This window comes from Camellia sinensis, chromosome 2, assembly GCF_055761805.1.
Source record: "Camellia sinensis isolate YWXY chromosome 2, ASM5576180v1, whole genome shotgun sequence".
In the NCBI taxonomy this organism is placed as follows: Eukaryota; Viridiplantae; Streptophyta; class Magnoliopsida; order Ericales; family Theaceae; genus Camellia; species Camellia sinensis.
Window position 1 is genome coordinate 30,373,250 of NC_138962.1, and position 6,773 is coordinate 30,380,022.

The window sequence follows — 6,773 nt, forward strand, 5'->3', positions numbered from 1 at the left end:
TCCCTCCCATTATTCAGTTGACATAATAATTTTACGTAAATATCTTCTTTTACAACTATAACTAATCAATTACAGAAGAGCTCTCGAGCACCTTCTTCCGATCCCATACGATGATTCTTGGGCGGCCATCAAGTGGGTAGCTTCTCACTCACTGCTAATGGTGGTGAGGTATGACTGAAGGAGTATGTTGATTTTGATCGTGATTTCTTTGCAGGAGATAGTGTAGCTCGACTTTCGTGCTCTTTTTGGATACAATAGCCCTACAGTTCAGACTCCCGTGGTTTTGAATCTGATCTCGCAAGTGCAATGTGAAATAGATAAACACAAAAGAGTCCAAATCCGGTAAATCTTTTGAAAAATCGATTTTTGAATCAAAATTACCAAAATGGATTGCTTTGCAAAATGGATTGCTTTGCCAGATACAGAATCGCTACCTAAATATTTTTGAGAAATTTAGGAAACCCATGACTCGTGCCAAAGGCCACGTGTCCATCATCACCAAAATTGTCTCAGCTCGGGAAGTTAGGTACGAGAGGGGAAGATAATGAATTGAGTACCCCACTCGCCCGATTAAAGATCGGCCTTTACTAATTATGATGTGAATCTTATTTATATTATATACTCTTGTTCTGGTTATTAGGCTATTGTTACTATGTGATGCTCATACAAGTATAGACTAATTTGCAAAAATTAGAATACTTGATTTCATGTTTGTTTTGAAACTTGTTTCGAATATATACCACTTGAAAAAATGATCTCATATGCACATTTGATTAAATTATTTCAATTCAAGCAATTAGCCTTCATCCACATGCATTCAAGCAATTTATCACTTAAACATTTAGCCTTATGGCAAGCATGCTGGACATGGCAACAATCACACTCATGCGATATGTTAAAGTACAAAAATGCTCATCTCGTACTCCAAGGCAAGCCAAAAGAAACAAAAGAATTAGAAAACATGCATGCTCCTAACTAATGCAACATGACTAATGCAACACATGCAATATGGTGCAACTAATATGCTCGACTACTAATTATGACATGCGAGTCAATTTGATAACATGAGGTTTAAACACGTGTTCAACAAAGTATGTAAACTACTATGCTTTGTTAGAATGATGAACTGAGCTTTGATGCATACAAGACAAGTGGATGCAAATCATGGAGTACGCTAAAAGAAACATGATGTTCTACACTATCCATCGTAAGCGGAAAAATAAAAAGAAGAAAGACGTGGGGTTGGAAAACGTACACATTATTATATATTGGCCTTCGCAGAGGAGGGTCTGAATAAATGGACTAGCTAATTAATTACATAATTAATTAACTATTACAAACCCAAATGAAATAAATTAGCAAAGCTACTTAACTAATTATTATTACAACAACAAAGTTAACTAACTATTCTAGCTAATTAAATAAGTACAATAGGAAACTAACTAGCTATTCTAACCAATTAGTTACAAATCCGCTACTTCACGCATAACATACTAATATTACAACATCATTTCACGGATTCCAAGAATCAAGGGATGGCTCATGCGTGGATGTGGATTTCCACCCGAAAAAGCTCTCCGTTTTGCTATTAGAATGCCTTTGTTGCACAATTAGAAAATTGCCTCTGCTTTGCTCTGCTGGAAAAATGACACTTCCTGCCTTGGAAAAAGTTGTCGGTAACCTAGAAGTAGTGGCTGGCCACTCACTAAAAGTGGGTTGCCGGCCAGTAAAAGTGGTCTGTCGGCCACTCATGTTGTTTTTTTTCCTGCAGCAATGGAGCACAAACCAGAGTATTCTAAGGAGATGTTTGTCTACCATGCCTCTCCTTATCAGCAAACAAGTCAAAATAGGGGTAAACTTGGTTCGCAAGCCATCAATCGACGCAATTCCATTGCGTGACGACTTATGAACCAAGGGACACAATTTCAATAAATGGTAAGAAAAAAGCAACCAAAATCTCCTCCTTATCATGGATTGATCAAGAGAAGTGGTTGACCTTAGAAACTTGAACCATTTCATCACTAGGAAGTATGAAATGATCCAAGTATTAACGTCCGATTGAACACTAAATTGTTTTATTATCTTGTATCACTTTTAGTCCCAATTTTATTACTTCATTCCAATTACCATCAATTCATTAGTTCATTTAAATCTAATAATAAGCTTTAAGTCCTCTAATAGAAAAGAGAATCAAACAAAGAGTTGTTTTGGGCATGAGAGAGACATTATGCAGTTGGTAATGAACCCCCAAAGGGATTAAACCATTAAGCATGATACCTCTATCTCAAGCTTAAATAAGCAATTAGTTTGAGACAACTTTCAAAACATAGAAAAAGCCAAGAAATGAGAGAGGTTGTAGAGGTGATTAGAGATGAATACAAGTATGGAAAGCAAGAAATAGACACTATCAACTCAAATAGGTTTGTGGCTAAGGCCTAAACCACCAAACTTATGAGGACCATTACACTACAAGCCTACAATACTAAGCATGATTGGAACAAACACATAAAAAAGGGTCCTAAAATAGGCTAGAACAGTGTTGGAATTGAAGTCAAAAGAGCTAAAAGAGTAAGATACAACATAGAGCAAGTTAAGCTAGTAAGCAAGCACAAAGAGGGGAGGCTACCCCCCCTCCCAATTTTTGGGACTTCAAAGCATGATTTTAGCCTTTGAAAAGCCTCTGAAAAACCTGTGAGATTCAATAGTAAGAAGCTCAAAAAAAGATAATAAAAAGGTAGGAAACACAAGGGCAAAGGCTTATAAAGTTAGGTGTAAAGAAGGGTGATCCACCCCTCCACCCTTAATGGCCTTAAACCACAAGTTTCAGCCCAGAAATTTAGTGTCAAAAATAGTCCAAAAAACAGTAGAAAAGATGGCAAATAAAGAAGGGAAACAAGTTAAGAATTATACCTCTTGAAGAGGCCTTTTTTAGTTACAAACCAACAATTACACACCCCCAAAAGCTAAATGCAAGCTCAAAAACACCTCAGTACAAATACTACAAGGTTTGGTTTAGAGTGTATAGGAAAAGAGTGAAGAACTTACAAGAGAGAAAGAGAATTGTAGAGAGAAATATTTTTGCTCCTAAATTTTCCTAACCTTTTAAAATGTGAGAGATGGTCCTTTATATATAGAAAAACATGAGAACACCTCAGAAATATCTATACAGACACGTATGGACTGGTGCATACATCTGTGGAAACAGCTGGCACAGCTGGCAAAAAGATCTGAAAAAACACACAAGTGGCCGATAGGCCACAAATAGTGGGTTGCCGGCCACTATCAATGGCCAGCAATCCACACTAACAGCCGGCAGTCCACACTAGTGGGTCTGCAGGTCCCAGGATTTTTAGGCTTGAAAAACTATTGTTTTGGTCTAAAAACAAGGCAAGAGGTTCATAGGGTTTTGAGGCTCAAAGTTGAGGCATTCTGCTGAAGACTTCAAGCATTTGACAAGTACATACAAATTCATCATTGGGTGCACAATTAGTGGCACCCAAGTTATAAGGGCGGTCAAAAATGGGGTGTCTATAGATAGCGTAAGTGGTAACATAATACACAACATGGACATGCGGGTCGGACGGGCTGGATGGAGTGAAGCCTGCTATGATGGTTTTAATCCACTCGCATATTGAGGGAAAGGACTTGATTGGTGGTGAGACAAGTTTTGGGTCTTTATCAACCTATTGACAAGTGGGTCTGATGACCCATTATTCAACCCGACTAAGGATCCAAAACTTTCTAGCTTGGGTTGCAACAAGGTATTGGTATGTGTAGCTAAGAAAGATTTTTTAAAGAATAGGGATTTGTATTACAAGGAAGTTGTTAGATTTTTGTTATTGGCAATCCCATTTGACTAAACTCTTTTCAGTTGTAATTTTATTCGTTCTTTTATTTCAGTGAGGCTATGAGTATTTAGATGTGAATCCAACCAGAATTATGCCTATGCAGAGCAGAGAAGTTTGTGATGTTAATCATATCATGTTTTCGACTTCGCTAACTATGCCGGGGATCGAAGCTAATTGTTCGCTTGAGCGGCCGTGTCACGACCCAAACTCGCCCCTATAGGTTTAGCGTCGTAACCGGCCAGTAATCCGTGATTACCGAAGGCCTATTGTGATAACCCTCACCACTGATTAGTGCTAATCCATGATTAAGCATGTTAACTGACTGATTGACTGAATTACTAAACTGATTGATTGATTGTGCTAGTTTGAATGCAATCCTATCTGTTGACTATTAAATTATCTGTTCATATTTTATGCTTTAAACTGCAAATTGAAGGCCTTATTGGCGGCCGAATCTGAAATTGATTGATGTTTTGTGCTAATTAAGATTTATGTGATTTTATGGCATATTTAATTGAAATGTGATTTGGTATGATTAAATTAGATTTAATATTGATAAATTACAAGAGTTGGACTTAATTGCCATTTTGCCACTTAGTGGACTTTCATGAGCCTCTTAATTGATCTCTAATGCTAGCATTATAACACTTCATCAGCCCATTTTTCTTAGGCTTAGCCGACAAGAGAGAGAGAGCTAGGAGAAGAACTTGATTTCAACCAAATTGCTTGGAAACTTGGTAGAATTGAAGAGAGAATTAGCAAATTAAGCCTCTAGACTTGTAATTGAGGAACCTAGGTAAGGTTTTCAACCTCTCATTGATGTATTTATGTATTGTCTTGCATGGTTCTTGGGAGTTTAGTGATCTAAGTCAAGTTTTGGTCTAAAAATGTTGAATTGAAGCTTATCTCATGCATGCATGTGCATCTCTTGAAGTTTGAGGTTGTTTTCAATGAAATTCTTGCATGCATGTCCATATTATTGTTATAGTACATGAATTCATCTTGTTATAGAAAGAATTGGCTCATTTGTTCATGTTTTGGAAGCTTGAAGTTGATTTAATTCATACATGTTATGTTTTACATCATGGAATTTGTTTGAATTTGTGTTCAATTGAATTACCTTTAGGCCTTGATTTTACAAATTGAGCTTTGAATCATGTTAAACTATGAATTTACAAGTGTTTTCCAAAAAATTGGCCCAAGAGGATTGAATTTGATGCATTAAAACTTGATTTTGAGCTTGAGGTTCAAATCTGGAAATTCCAAATTTTGGACTCCCGCTCAAGCGGGGTAAATTCGTGTATCCAGCACTTTTGTTGTGTTTACAGTCCGCTCGAGCGAGGTTTTGCACACTCGAGCGAGGACTTGTGTCACACGCTCGAGCGGGTGTCGAGCGCCCATCGAGCGTGATTTTCATGCATCCAGTACTTTTGCAGTCCGCTCGAGCGGGAAAGTTTAAGCTCAAGCGAAGACTTTTGTTTGCATGTCCGCTCGAGCAAGGAAACCCACGCTCGAGCGGGACCTCTATTTTCTGAAAATTCTGAAAATATTTTTAAAATGCATGTTTGCATCCTCATTTCATTCTAGGCATTCTTAGGCCTAGTTTAAAGAATCTTAATGAGGATATTGATGTAGAACCACACCAAGTCAAGATAGGGATTAAGTTATTATTTCCCAACTGTGTAGCTTAGTGTGTGTTCACTCTATAACTGTGTAGGGTTGGCATTCGAGGACGCGTACTACCTTATCTGTAGCCCAGAACTCTGTGAGTAACAATGTTGTAAAGATATGTTCAATTGAGATTATTTTCTGAACAAATGACTGTACTACTTTATGAATTGACACTGTTTACTAAATGAATGTTTGTCCTATTTGTGAACTATATTCGTGGCATCCATAGCAATATACTGTTACTGCTACTGTTAGAGAGATCTCTGTCGGTTCCCACGTTTGGAACCATTACTGATGGCCATCATTGACTGCTCGGTCTGTTAAGACCCACTGTACTGTTTTGCTAGTGGGTGTACCACATATGACTATTATAGTTTCTGAATTACTGTGTGGCATGATTTATGAGCCACAAACTAAATGACTGATATACTGTTTAAATGACTGATTTCAATACTGAAAAGACATTCATTCTTAACCTCTTTACGCATATGTCATTCACTAGGCTTTAGCTCACTGCTCATATATATATGTAGGTGTTCAGGCACCGGACCGTTGCTAGGGGCGTCAAGCTTAACTCCTGTTTTGTCAAGCCAACCTTTGTGCCTCACTTTGAGGTTCCAGAACTGTTTAAGCTGAGGCTGCTTGGGGTGTTGTAGTTTTCCCCCTCTTTGTTTATGTTCTGTATAGACTGAATGATGTTGTATTGTACTGTTCTAATAGGGATTAAGTCCATGTCCTGAATGATTGTATATATTGTACATACTGTTTTGGTACTGATTGTATATATATATATATATATATGAAAAGTCTTTTTACATACAGACTGTCACAGTTCATTGGACATCTTTTAATTACTGTTTTGGCTTCTGCTAGCCCCTGTACTCTGTATTACTGTGTTACTGTTAAGCAGGCCTTCGGTAATCTCGGATTACTGACCGGTTACGATGCTAAACCCATAGGGGCGGGTTTGGGTTGTGACGGCCTGTTTAACAATAATGACAATAATACAATATAAAGGGGCTGGCAGAAGTCAATATACATCGTCCAATGAGCTGTGAGAACCTGAATGAAAATAAACTTTCATGTATATAGCCATATTCATAACCACTTATACCAAAAATACATATACAAGATAGTATGCAAGTTAGGGACATGATCCCATCATCAAAAACTATATAAATAAAGGTCTTAAACATTCTTTACATTTAGCAAAGACAAAAGGCTGGATTTGAATAACCCAAAAAGCCTTGACTC